Source organism: Ammospiza nelsoni, chromosome 28, assembly GCF_027579445.1.
Source record: "Ammospiza nelsoni isolate bAmmNel1 chromosome 28, bAmmNel1.pri, whole genome shotgun sequence".
NCBI classification, from domain to species: Eukaryota; Metazoa; Chordata; class Aves; order Passeriformes; family Passerellidae; genus Ammospiza; species Ammospiza nelsoni.
The window spans coordinates 4,386,399-4,400,237 of record NC_080660.1 but is presented as its reverse complement, the minus strand read 5'-3'; the positions used below and the strand labels follow the sequence as shown (position 1 = coordinate 4,400,237).

Sequence of the window (13,839 nt, the reverse complement as noted above, 5' to 3'; positions counted from 1 at the left end):
TTTTACCCAACCCCCAGCACCTCCCATCCCCTTCCACACACCCCTTTATTCCCACAGGGCTCCCCCAGACCCGCTGGCACCCCCAGTGGAGGATCCTCAGGCGACGTACATGGAGCTGTAAAGGCAACCGTGGGAACCAAGTGACATCTATGACAATCTACACCAAATGTTGTGATGCTCTGGGAAGCGGGAGGCACTGGTTGACACTGGGGGTGCTCCCTCCATGGCTCCTGTGGTTGCCCATCCTTCCAAGGGAGGTGGTCATGGCTCAAGGGGAAGCTGCACAGGGCACCCTGGGCTCCCCATTTCCTCTCCCACTACTCCCAGGAGCTCCCCCATCCCTTTGCTCGTACTTGCAGGGGCTCCCCAGCCCTATCCAAGTGCTCAAGTACCCTCAGGGACTGCCCCATTCTCTCCCCACAGTGCTTGCAGTACACCCAGGGCTTCCCCATTCCCCATCCCACTACCCCTGTCCCATCCCGCTGTAAAAGGGGGAGTCGGGGAAGATTTTGCTGAAAGGTTTCTCGGGTGAAAATGAAGCACAAACACAGCAACATTATATCTGAGAACTGTCTTTTGATAAAGGAGGGTAAGTGTTCTTCCCAAAGGGGGAGAGAAGGGAGTAGAAAGGTAAAAGGATAGTGAGAGAAACAGAAGACAGGGACTGCGTTATTGCCAGGCGCCCGGGCGCTCTGTGGGCATCAGCTGGGCAGATGGAGTGTGTGTGCTGCAAGCCAGGGCGAGCCCACATGGCTTTTTTGAGTGGCTGGGCGTGATTTCCAAGGACGGCACCTGCGTGTCTCTGGCATGGGCGAGCGATGGCTGCAGGCTGGCTGCTGCGGGCTGGCTGCGGGCTGGTGCTGTGGCACTGATGGCTCTGGGCTGGCTGCCGTGGGCCGGGGCTGCGGTGGGCAGGTGCAGCAGGCTCGGTGCTGTGGGCAGCATGGGAAACGCGGCAGAGGCAGTGGGTGGGTGCAGGCAGCATCTGCTCCATTGGAGAGCAATGAAGCAACGTCTAGGACGAGCAGGAATGAGCTGCCTTGGGGAAGCAGCGAAGCAGGGAAGAATGACTGTGGACAGGGAAGAAGGACTACCGGAAGGAAAAGGCAGCGGGGAAGTATTGGTGATATTTTTTTCCAGTGTCCAGGAAGGATGATGCATCTGACTCCATCTTTTCACAAGGCTAGTTAATTACTTTATTGTACTATACTAATCTATATTATATTACATTACATCTAAACTGAATCTGCCAAGCACTTCACTCCACTGCACACAATCTGATGACTTTCAGCCGACAGTCCCCACATACACGCACACCTGGATTCAATTGGTCAGTGAATCAAAACACTCACACCATAATCCAATTACAAATTCCCTTCATGTAAACAATCTTCTGCAATGCATTCCACTTGTGAACAACACAGGAGAAATAAATAAGAATTGTTTGGATAATTCTTTGCTTCTCCCAGGTTCAGAGAATGTCAATCCCACAGGGGAAGAGCAGCAAGCTGACCCTCCGAGCGAGCCTCTGATCCCTCCAAGAAACCCAAAGCGAAACACTCCTGGTGTTGCAGTTTGCTGCTTTTATTTGTGAAGGCTCCTCCCACAACCCAATTTCACAGGCATTTTTTCCCAGACATTTTTCCTGCGCATCTGTCCCACCAGCCAGTGGGGGTCACTCACAGCCCCATCACTGCAGCCTTCTCTCCCCTCATTCTCTGTTAAGTGAAGCCTCACCAGGGACAGGGTTCCCAGCACATGTGCAACCCACAGAGTCATTTTTCACCTCAGGTGTAGCATATGTTGAGACATAAATCAAAATCAGATTTGTTCCTCTTAACCCCCATGTGCTTAGTGGCTCTGCAATTCCCCTCCCAGTGCTCCCACTAAGGTGGCTTACTGGTGCCCATCCCAGTTCCAGGGGGGAACAGGACCTGGTTCCCTGCTCCTGGGACAAAAATGCAGCTCTTTGGTTAAACTGGCAGAAATGGTGTTTCTCTGTTCAGCTCTGTCAAGGAAGCTGAACAAGGGGGGAACCTCCCTTGTAATAGAAAATACGACCCCCTTCTCTCTGAACTATTATAGTTTTGAAATTATGGGGCTTTCAGGTAAAGATGTGGGAACAGGAATAACAGTTCTTTACTGGTATGTGTTGTGAGAAACAAATTAATTGAAGTTGACTTTCACTGAATAATATATAAATTTATATTACATTATTGATTATATTGTTGATTAAATATTGTGATGTTAGTGCTGGGACAGGGATGTGTATTGTGGAGTGGCTGATGTTGTTGTTGTGGCCATCCAAGGGTGGGGCCCAGCCATGGCCCAGCCCCACTGCACAGGGATGGCCATTGCCCAGCCCTGCTCTGGCCAGCCCCAGGTGGCAGCCAGCACCTGAGGGTCCCCACTGCTCCCTTGGCTTTGATTCCGGCAGCTTTAGAGCTGGATGGGAAATTGAGGAGAGCCATTCCCAGCAGCATTCCAGGAGCAACTTCCTCTAATAAATCCCTTTTTTGGGCATGTGGAAGGGGCTCTACCCAGAGCAGGAGGTTCTGGTATTTCCCACTACAGGATGGAAGAGCCTCTTGTTCCTTCATTTAATGGGAAGGTTATCATGGGAAAAACTTTGGATTCAATGGGTGGAAGCTGGAGGTTGGATTTCTCATGGAATTCCTCTCCCACCCGTTTTCCAGGGAGCTGAGAACAAGCTCCTCAGCCCAGTGCAACATTCCCTGGATATAATGAAGGCAGTGTGGAAAACATCTCATCCACCAGCTGGGCCGGGATCTGGAATTCTTCTACGGGGAACAGCAGAGCTTCTAGCAAAGGCTGGGATATCCTGGAATGTGGGAATCTTCCATTTGGAAGAGCAGAGCTGCTGGCAAAGCGTGAGGATGAAGCAGAATTCCCATTATGCCAATACAGATAAGCAAGGGCCCCATGAAATGGAAAACATTCCGGGCTTCCTGTTCTGACAGGGATTGAGTCATTTTCTACCAGGATTTGGGAAAATTCCCTGACTTGGGGTCTGTCAGGGGAATTCACTGTGAGGAACTGGGCAAGGAGCATCCTGGAGATGGAGACCCCTGGGAATGGATGGGGTGGATGAAGGATCCAAGAAATTCCAGAGGGAAGGGAAGGAGAGGGGAGCGAAAAGAGGGGGAAAAGGGGTGGAAAAGGGGAAAGAAAAGAATGGGAAATCAGCTGGTGATCAAAGGGATTTTAGCTTCCACTTCCAATCCATTTCCTAAATTTTCTAAGGTTAAGGACCCCTCAGAGCCTCTGGACAAGGAAATTCCCACTGCCTGTTCCTGGGGTGAATTCCCAGCAGCACCTTTGGTGAGCAGAACACTGGCAATGCGCCGAGCCAGCAGCTCCCACTGCAGTGCAGAGACCATTCCAGACCTTTCCAAGGCAGAGCCGGCTTCTCCCATCCCACAAAATGAAAATTGAGCTCACAGAGAGAAGGACAGTCCAATCTCCTGAGGGAAAAGGCTTTGGCCTCACCCCTGAACTTTTGGAAGACATCAATTCCGGAGGTTATTCCATCAAAACCTGACACCTTCCCAGTGCTGCACCTGTTCCAGAGGTTCCCCTGCAGCAGGAATGAGTCTGGTGGGATCCGGGATGCCCCAGCCCTGCCCACCCCATCTAAATCCAGCCATTTTCCCACTCAGTGTTAGGGATAAATCCCTTTTTCCTCCATTCTGTCCTTCCTCAAACAGCTCCAGAGCTTCTCTTCCTGGTGGATTGGTGATGATCGACATTCTGGGCGTTACTCAAGAGCTCAATTAGCGCCCATTGTCTGTCCCTGCAGATTCCAGAGCATTCCAGAGTCTGGGAAGGCACAGGGAGGAGCTGGATGCTGGATCTGGGAGGGAAGGATGCAAAAAGGACCTGGAGCATCCGTTGGTGTTGGATAAGGATGGGGAAGAGTGGGCTTTTCATGGAAAACACACTTGGATGAGTGATCTCCAGGGTTTTCCAGGATAGGGATGAGCTATGGAGTGCCAGAGCCATGGGTGAGTGTCCACATCCCAAATATCCCCCATAAATCCCAGCAGGAATCCCTCAGGAGCAGAACAAGCTCCTTGCTCAGGCTCTTCCTCCGCAAAAATTCCCTTCCTCAGGGCCGGTCTGCTGGGAATTCCACAAGGTGGGAAGGAAATCCTGCATGGAATCAACACCCTGAACATCCCAAATCCACCCAGGCAGCTCCTCCCGGAGCTCCAGGGCCTGGATTTTGGGGAGTTTCCTCTGGAGGAACCGGGATGGCCGGGAGAGCGGATTTCCCACCCCAATCCCGCTGCTCCTGTGAAAGGAAGGGAAATCAGAGATATTTTGGGACTCGTGGGTTATTGTTTCCTCCTCCAGGAATTCCAGGAGTTGGGACTTTCACAGAGCTGAGGAAAATGAGGGGGCTTTCATGCTGCCAGAACAGGGATGGGACTCAGGAATTTTGGGGTGGTTTCTGCAGAAAAAGATGGGAATGCTAGGATACGGGAACTGGGTAATCTTGGAATATTGAAAAATGGGAATGAATATGGGAACATTGGGTTATGGGAATATTGGTATATTGGAATATAAGGAAATAGGAATATAGCAGTGTTGGAATACTGGGATATTGAAATAGTGAAATATTGGACTATCAGAATACTGGAATATTGAAATACTGGAATATTGAAATATTGGAAGGCAGGATTATTGAAACTGAAATATAGGAATAATAAAAAATTGGGATATTGATATATTGGAACACAGGAATACTGAAATATTGGAATATAGGAATCTTGACATATTGGTGCACAGGAATACTGAAATAAAAGAATATTGAAATACTGGGATGCAAGGCTATTGGAAAATTGGAATACTGGAATAGTGAAATATTGGAAAACAGGGTAGTTGTGAAATTGAAATACTGGAATGCAGGAACAGTGGATTATGGAAATATTGGGATACGGGACTACTGGAATATTGAAATGTTGGGATACATAAATATTGCAATATTGAATATTGGGATACATGAATACTGGAATAGGGCAAGAGCCAACCTGACAGCCCTACAGGACAGAGGGACAAATTAAAGCCACTGCTCCCAGGAAATAAACAGATAAACCAAGAGGAAATTCCCAATCCTTCCACCTCCCATAGGGATACCAGGATTGGGAGACCACAAGCAAACCCTCATTAACCATCATTAACCCCAGGGCTTAATTATTTCACACATCATCCCTCAGTCCTCACCTGGGAGCGCCCACTGAACCCCAAAATTCCAGCACCAAGCTCCATACCTGTCTCTCATGCCAAACTCAGCTTTTTAAATGTTCCCCAAAACGCTCCAAAATGAGGGAAAATTTCATCCCAGTGCCCACAAAACCCTCCCCCCTCAGCCTGGGAACGCTGCTCCCCCAATTGGCACATCTAGGTACATCCAAAATTCTCCCCACTCCCAGCACTTCTCCTGCATGGAAAAATCAAAGAATTGGGAATCTGGGTCAGCTGGGACAGAGCCAAATCCCAGCTGGGATTTCTGCAGGATTCACCAGCCATGGGCAGGTCCTGACAGCTCCTCACACCCCTTGGACTTCCAGGCTGGCAGCAAAACATTCCTGCAGCTTGGAAATCCCTGGAATTAATCAGTAATTGGACTTCAACGACCCGGAGCGAAGTGTGACAGTGGGAGGATCTGGAGGGATCCCTGAAAACCAAACCCCACGCTGGGGTTTGAGGGATTTCAGCCACAAAGTTTAAGGACTTTTTTTGGGGAAAGGAAGATGAGTTTCCACACAGCAGGAATATTCCCATGGGAAGGTGTTTTCTGGGGCAAAGTTACAATTTTGGGTGTTAAAAAGCAGCAGCTGGAGAACACTGCTGGAGAGCCAGGAATGGGAAGGAAGCGTGTCCAGGTTGGAATCTAAGGGGTTTATCCCTAAAAATGCTCTTTTGCCCTCCCCTGGATGGTCCTCACACTGAAATCTGAGGGGTTTATCCCTAAAAACCCCCTCTGCCCTTCCTAGGAGACTCTACGTTGAAATCCAAGGGGTGTATCACTAAAAATTCCCCCCTGACCTCCCCAGGAGAGTCCCCACATTGAAATCCAAGGGTTCCCCCTTGAGAGGCTCCTGTAGGACTCCCCCCAAAACCCCCAGCGAGGGTTGTGGGGCTCAGTCTGGGCTCAGCCTCCACCTCAGAATCCCCCAAATTCCCCTCAAAGGTTGAGGGCTCATGATACCCTCAGCAAGGCACCCTCAGCCCCCTCAAGACCCCCCTTTTGGACCCCCTAAACCTCACCATGGGATCCTCTGCCCCCTTGGTGCCTCCTCAGGATCCCCCCAAATTCCCACCAAGGGCTGGGGGTCTCAGCCCCTTCTCATGACATCCTCACCAAGGAACCCTCATCCCCCTCAGGACCCCCAAATCCCCACCAAGGGTCATGGGCTCCCCCTCCTCCCCAGTCACACCCTCACCAGGGGACCCTCAGAGCTCCCAACACCCCCAAACCTCACCAAAGGGCACTCAGCCCCCTCAGGATTCCCCCCAAACCCCCAGCAAGGGCTGGGGGTCTCAGTCCCTCCTCATCACACGATCCTCAGCCCCCTCACGACCCCCCAAAACCTCCCAATGGCCGGGGGTCCCAATCCCCCTCATGACCCTCTCACCCAAGGCCCCGCAGAGCCCCTCAGCACCCCAACACCGCACCAAGGACTCGGTGTCCCCTCAGCCCGGGCCCCTCAGAGCCCCCTCAGGGCCCCCTCAGGGCCCCCAGAGCCCCCTCATGGCCCCCAGCCCCCTCACGGCCCCCTCAGGACCCCCATTCCCGCACCCCCGGGACTGCCCGTGTGTGTGGGGCGCGTTCCCGGGCCCGGCTGCCGGGGGGCTGTGGCTGGGCAGCTCCCCCGTGCTCACACCTCCAGGATGCCGGGTCCCCCTTGCGCACCCTGGCGCGGTCGGCGGCACCTCCGCCCAGCACGGCGCTGACGCGCTGCAGTGGCACGTACAGCTCGCCAGTGATGCAGAGTCTGTCCAGCTACCCGCCTTCGCTCACTTGCCCGCGAACGTTAAAGCCGTAACCCGACTAGGGCTTGACAATTCGGACGACGCGGGGCCCGCCCGGGGATCCCTCCCCAGCCCCGTTCCGCGCCTCCGGCCACGCTTAGCCCTCCTCGTCCGCTACTTTGGCGTCCGCGCACGACAAGCGTCACGACACTTGGCCCACGACGGCTGCCGTAGTGACCCGCCCCTCCCGCTTGTGCCGCGGGTTATGATGGGAAATGGAGTCCACGGAACTGCCCAGAGCCGTTAGCGCGCCGCCGGCCGCAGAGGATGATGGAAAATGTAGTCAGAGAGACAGAACGGCGGGGACAGTGCGGCGCATGCGCTGTGGGCTTGAGAACAAGAGGTTGCCATGGGAACAGGGCTGTTGTCATGGTAAGGGGGTGTTGCCATGGAAACCGTGAGGCTGTTACCATGGGAACGGGGAGAGGTGGGCATGGGAATGGGGGCTACAGGTGCCATTGGCCTGGAGGGCTGTTTCCGTGGGAATGGGGGGGTGTAGGCATGGGAATGGGAGGGGGCTGTTGCCATGGTAATGAGGGGGCTGTGGGTGTGGGAATTGGGAAAAGGCTGTTGCCTTGGGAACAGAAGGGTGTTGTTGCCATGGGATTGAGGGGCTTAGGGGCGTGGGGAAAGGGGGCTGCTGACATGAGAACGGGGGACGGTTGCCATGGAGATGGGACGCTGTTGCTATGAGAACGGGGTGTGTGTTGCCATGAAAACAGGGGGCACGGTTTCCCTGGAAACCGGCAGGGGGCGCTGTTTGCGGCGGTGCTGTGGGGTGACTCCCAAGGGACTGAAGGAGCCCCAAAAATCCCGTGAATCCCGCAAGGATCTGCTCAACAGCCTGAGCGAGACCCTCCTTGTCCGTTCTCGAGCTGACTAGGCAGAGATGAACAAACAAAAACACCCCGGTTTCATCAAAAGCTGTGGTTTGGGTCCAATGTGCTCCCTGGAGCTGGTGGAGGCACGGGTAAAGGGGAGCCGCTGGGGGTACAGGGAGCACTGGGAGCACTGGAATGGGGAGCTCTGGGCAGCCCCACATCCGACCCCCCCACTCATTGCCAGCACCCCCCCCAGGCACAGGAACACAGGATACAGGATGGGGCGGGAGGGAAGGGGAGTGCCCTGGGGCAGGGACCCCCAATGCCCTGAGTGTCACAGCACGCTCTCGTAGTCACGGGGGTCCCAATGTCCCTCGTGGGGTCCTGACAGCTCCAGGTCGGTCACTTGTGGATCCCGAGGTGGGGCAGGGCTGAGGGACACCCGTGGGGGCCGTGAGAGTGACACCAGTTGTGAGGACCTGGGTGGGAGTGATACCCGTGGGTGAGGTGTCCCTGTCCCCCCCTTTACTCACCCTTTGCCCATTCAGTGCCCACAATGTGGGGGTCCACACAGCTCCCACCGCCAGGTGGGTTCTGGGGGGATAAGGAGGGGGATCTGGCAGGTTTCTGGGAAGAGGGAGAGCCCCAGACAGAGCCCCCCACTCACCTGTCCTGGAGCTTCCTGGTGGCTGCAAGGGAAAGGGGAGGGGGTGACCGTGGGGACATCGGGACCCCTAAACCTTCCTGGGACATCAGCAGCTCCAACCACCCACAGGACCCCCAAATCCCCACTGCAGCCCTGATTCCCACCAGATTACTGATCTCTGCCTCCACTCTGGGAGCTCCCCCTCACTCCAGGACCCCCACCCCCCCCATTGTCACCCACCCCAGCGGTGCCACCAGTGACAGCCCCCGATGACAGCCAGGAGCAGGAGCAGGAACAGGAGGGTCCTGCCGACATTCACAGCCACTGCTGGGGACAGAGGGGGACACACTGCGGTCACCCTGAACCCTGGGGGTACTGAGCACCCTGGTGACCCTGTGTGACCCCACCTGTGACCCAGGGTGAGTCAGGTGTCACCTCCAGGGCCAGCTCAGGCCTGAGTGCCCGGAACATGCGGTGCTCGTCCTGTCCCAGCTGGCTGGTGGCCACGCACTGGTAGGTGCCCGAATGTCCCACATCGATGTCCCTGAGCTCCAGAAGAGGACCGCGGGCCACTTGCTGCCCGTTGTGCAGCCAGGTGAAGGTGACAGGGGCTGAGCCCACCTGCACTGAGCAGTGCAGGGTCACGTTGTCACCTGCACGGACCTGGTGTGCCAGGGGACCGAGGGTGATGGTGGCATTGGCCACGGGCACTGTGGGGACACAGACAGGGCTGGCACTGGGCAGGTGGGATGAGGTTGCCATGGGAGGGGTCACCCCCATCCCGAGGGTCCTGCTTGCCCAGGACGGTGACATTCAGGGGGTCACTCTCAGCCACGCTGTCCCTGTCGCTGACCCAGCACCGGTACTGGCCGCTGGCATTGTCCCCAACGTGGCACAGATCCAGGCAGGGGCCAGTTCCCAGCAGTGCCCCCGAGCCCTCCTGGTGCCAGGAGAAGGACAGGGGACCCACAGCCACCACGTAGCTCAGCACCAGTCAGTCCCTGCATGCCACCTGTCCCCCGGCGGCTGCACTGACAGGGACACCCCTCAAAGGCAGGATCCCTTGGATAAGGGGACACCAGGGAACAGTGAGAGACCCGTGGTGGGGAGGGATGGGTGAGGGGAAGTGGGACCTCAGTGAGGAAAAGGAGGCACAGAGATAGGAGGGGGGCTTGGAACAGGACCCCAAGGAATGATGGAGGGCTCAAGGATGAGTAACCTGGAGAGGAAGATGGGGAGACACCAGGAAGAGTATGTAAAACCAGGGAGGGAATGGTGAGACCTGACGACCATGGAGGGAGATCAGAGAGGGCTGAGGTTGAACCAGGGACAGATAAAGGGACCCCAGAGAGGAATGGGGGGACACAGAGTGTAGACAAGCAGGAATGAGGGGATGTGGAAAAAGATTACAGGAAAGATGGGGGTACCCACATAGGGCTGGTGGATCTGGTGAGGTACCAAGGAAAGAATGGGGAACCTGGGTAGTTATGGGGATCCCCAGACAGGGCAGGGGCCCCCGAGGAGGCTGTGGGGGCTCCCTGTGCCCATCCCCACACTCACTGGGCACCGTGACGCGGAGCCGGGCGCTGCTCTTCTGCACGGCCCCACCCTCGGATTGCACCTGGCAGCTGTAATTCCCCGAGTGGGAGACCCCCACGGCGGGCACCAGCAGCTGTGGGGACCCCTGTGGGCCCCCCAGCACCTGCCCGTCCCGGTAGAACACGTGCAGGAGGGGGGCTCTGGGCCACAGGGGGCTGGGGGTGCTGAGGCAGCTGAGAGTCAGGGGGGACCCCACAGTAAGATAAGGGGGACCCTCCAGCACCGGCACTGAAAAGAGCTCTGGGAAGGAGAGGGGAGGGAGATTTGTGAGCCCGAGTCCCTGGGGAGGGGCTGTGAGGGTGTCAGGGTGGTGGCTGTGGGGTGCCCACCGTGCACTGTCACTGTCACTGAAGCCGAGTGCGCCCACGGTGCCACCTTGGAGTCCACCTGGCCCCCGCAGCTGTGGCGGCCACTGTGGTTCAGCTGCAGAGGGGACAGGGACAGCTCAGTCTCACTGAGGGACCTCTCCACCTCCTTGTCCCCACGGTAGAATCGCACTCCAGTGACCGACATGTTCTCCCAGCACCGGCAGCGCAGTGTCACAGTGTCCCCCTCCAGCAGCTCCTGCGTCGGCACCTGCAGCACCAGTCGGGCTGTGGAACATGGGAGTCTTAGGACACCTGTGGCATTCAGTTTTCTCAAGGACCCTCGAATTGGAACACATCCAGTGCAGCAGGGTTACCTGAATCCAGAACTGGGGTCCCTCCACTCTGAGATGCTCTGGGATCTCCCCGTGTGAAGGGGATGGGCTGTGGTCACACCAGGAGGTGACCCATGGAGCAGAGCACACCCAGAGACCTTGAGGTCCCCGCAGGTGCGAGGCTGGAGACAACCAAACCCCTCTCACCATTTGAGACTGTCATGGGGGGGCTGAGCCCGGTGCCGGGTCTGTCACACGTGTAGGTGCCACTCTCGGTGACAGTGAAGTGGTCCTGTCCCTGCTGCCCCCAGCGCTGCATGTCCTTGTACCAGGTGGTGGCACGGGCAGTCCCTGAGCCCTTGCAGGTCAGTGTCACCCGGTCCCCACAGCACCGCTGGCCTCCAGGGGGGCTCCACCAGGAGCTGGGTGGTCTGAGCACCTGTGGGTGACAGGGGACACCAGCCTGCCAGGGCCAGTGTGGGGCTGGGGACAGCAGGAAGGGGCCATGGCATCCCCTGAGGACTCACCAGGGAGGCCGAGGGTCTGGGCTGGAAGGGAGAAGGGAGAGGGCTGCGTGAGGGTGGCATCACAGGGACATTGGAAGTGAGGGACTGGGTGTGGGGGCTGTCCATAAACTGTCATAGTGTGGCAAGGACCCCTTGGGGACAGAGACACACCGTCTAGCCCTTGCTCAGTTAGGACATGGGGACACATTGGCCACCTGGAAATGGAAACTCAACAGTGGTTGCAGTGGTCACCCCCACCAGCCCCATGATAGTTCCCCAAATCCCTGTCCCTCTGTTATTGTCCCTCCTCTCCCGTCCCCACATCCCTGGTCACCTCATGCTCTGCCTCTGCGGCCTTTTGGGACCTCAGGGGACCCTGCAGCCCCCCTGTGCCCTCTCCCCACCACTCTCTGCCTTACCAGGGCCCATCCCTGGGGTGTCATGCCCGTGCCCGGGGCACTCACCCCACAGGAGCAGCGCCACCTTCCCGGCCATCCCAGTGTCCCCAGCCATGTGCACTGGCTGTCACTCGCTGCTGTGGCCACCGCTCCCCTGGCTGGCGGCTCTTCGGATGAAGGGGAAGGAAGCGAGGTCACGTCTGTCCCCACGTGTAGGTGGCCCTTGGTGGGGGCAGGGTGGGGACAGGATGGGGCAGGGTGGGGGCCTTGTGGGACATGGTGGGGCCACAATTTGGAGTCTGAGGTGGTGTAAGGAGCCAGGGATGGGTGTCCAGAGGAATGGGGTGCCCAGGTATGGGTGTCCCATGGGAATGGTGTTCCCAGTGGATGGATGGACTCAGACTTGGGGATGAGGGTGCCAGAACAATGTGCCCTCCAGGGATTTGTGATCATAGGATAGGGACGAAGGAATGGGGGTGACAGGGGAAAGGGGAACCCTTTGAGAATGGGGGCCCTGGGGGAATCAATGTCCCCAAGGGAATGAGGCTCCCAGGGACTGGAATTACCAGGATGGGGTTCTTTGTGGTAGGAGATCGTGAGGAATTGCAGTCCAGGGAAGGGGTCTTAGGGAAGGGGGGATAAAAGGAAATCAGATTCCCATGATTGGGGTCCCAACTGAATAGGGGTGCCAGGGATAGCCAGTGGCTGGGGGGCATGGAGGGTCACAGCTCCTTCCCTGGGTGCCTCAGATTTTGGGGTGACCCGTGGCCAGGTGATGCCCCCTTGGCATGCTCGTTTCCTGTGCAGGTATAACATGGGGGTCCTGGGTAGCTCTGCTTCTGTGCCCTCCCCTGCCCTTGAATTTTTCTTTCTTTATTTCTGTTTTCTTCCTTATTTTCCTCACTTTTATGCCATGTCTCCCCAACCCCAGTCCCTGGCTCAGCAATCCCAGGAATCACCTGAGCAGGGAACGCATTGGAGGCACACAGGGGAGTGGGATAATTGGGAGCAAGGATTGCAGGGAAGGATGGGGAGGCTGTGGGGGATGAAGGTGTTGGGCTGTGCTCCCACAACATTTTCACTTTCTTTTTCCTGAACAAAAAGGAAGAGGCCGTTTGTGCTGAGAGTCAGATGGGAAAGGGGGGCAGTGTCTGTCCTGGGAGGGCACATCCGGGAGGGTCCTGCTCTGTGAGGTCCCTGTTGTAGGGATGACCTGGGGGAAACCAGTCCAGGGAGTGACACAACCTGGCATGGGGTGTACCGTCCCAGGGGTGGCAGTTCCAGAAATGTCCCTGCACATTCCTGGCCGGGTGCCTGTCCCAGGGGTGGCACATCCTGGGGACCCCTGTCAATGCAAGGGTGGGGCCCAGCCATGGCCCAGCCCCACTGCACAGGGATGGCCATTGCCCAGCCCTGCTCTGCCCAGCCCCAGGGGGCAGCCAGCACCTGAGGGTCCCCCCTGCCCCCTTGGCTTTGATTCTGGCAGCTTTAGAGCTGCTGCAGAGGTGAAAAAGGCCTGCCTGAGGTTTGCTCAGCCCTGCAAGAAGCACAAAATCACAAAGGGAGCCCAAACAGTGGCTCTGTGAGGGTCTTTGATGGTTTTCAGAGCAGGGCTGGTGGAAACTCCCCATGCAAATGCAGCTGTGTGGTAACCAGTCCAGAAATGCAGCAATTGATCATTTTTTCCCTCTCAGCAAGGGACTGAGAGAGCCCAAGAACTATTGCAAAAACGACAACAATCTGCTCAACAACCTGACCTGGACCCTACTTCTTGAACAAAACCTGCAGCCCTTTGGTACCTCCAAGAAAGAATGTTTGGGTTCTGGATGTGCACACCAGAAGAGAGGAGAAAGTGTGGAAATATTGAGCAGGGGCTGCACACGAGGGGCTGGGGAACAGTCGTGTCACAGCAGGAGCAGGGAGTGTCCAGGCAGGGGAATTCAGGGCAGGCTGGAGAGGATTTACCAGGGAATCAGACCCTGAGACACACAGGGGCATTTCCACAGATTCCTGTGCACTGTCCCAAGGATGGCCAGAGCTTCTCCCCTTTTGTCAGCTGAATCCATGGGAATTCATTCAAGTTTCAGGTTGAGAATGAGAAAAATAGGGAGAATTCCTAAATATGGTTGAACAAAAGTCTTCCTTACAGGCTGGGTTACTGCCAAGCAGC

The 13,839-nt window shown here is 56.4% G+C and overlaps 1 pseudogene; it reads right to left on the bottom strand.

The window, feature by feature from the left end:
* Nucleotides 1-8,214: 8,214 nt before the first annotated feature.
* LOC132084889 (Fc receptor-like protein 2) lies at nt 8,215-11,821 on the bottom strand (annotated as a pseudogene).
* Nucleotides 11,822-13,839: the final 2,018 nt, after the last annotated feature.